The sequence below is a fragment of the Theobroma umbraticum genome, unplaced genomic scaffold (assembly GCF_002168275.2).
Source record: "Theobroma umbraticum cultivar Fairchild unplaced genomic scaffold, ASM216827v3 scaffold_20.0, whole genome shotgun sequence".
NCBI lineage: Eukaryota > Viridiplantae > Streptophyta > Magnoliopsida > Malvales > Malvaceae > Theobroma > Theobroma umbraticum.
Window position 1 is genome coordinate 4,612,711 of NW_018397266.1, and position 221 is coordinate 4,612,931.

The following is a 221-nucleotide window of genomic DNA, read 5'->3' on the forward strand; positions in this document are numbered from 1 at the left end:
ACATATTATATTATAGTGCTAGCAGCCACATACAAATGATGTACTTTGTCTCATACTCAAGACTTGACGTTATACGAAACGTTGATTCGAGTTTCCATCATGGGTGACTTTCAATTTATGAGCTTGAGCCACATCCCTTTTGAGGTCTTATTTACAAGACCTCTAGCAAGATTTTTTGTTAAAGGATCTGCCAAGTTTTCACTAGACCTCACAAAAGTTAT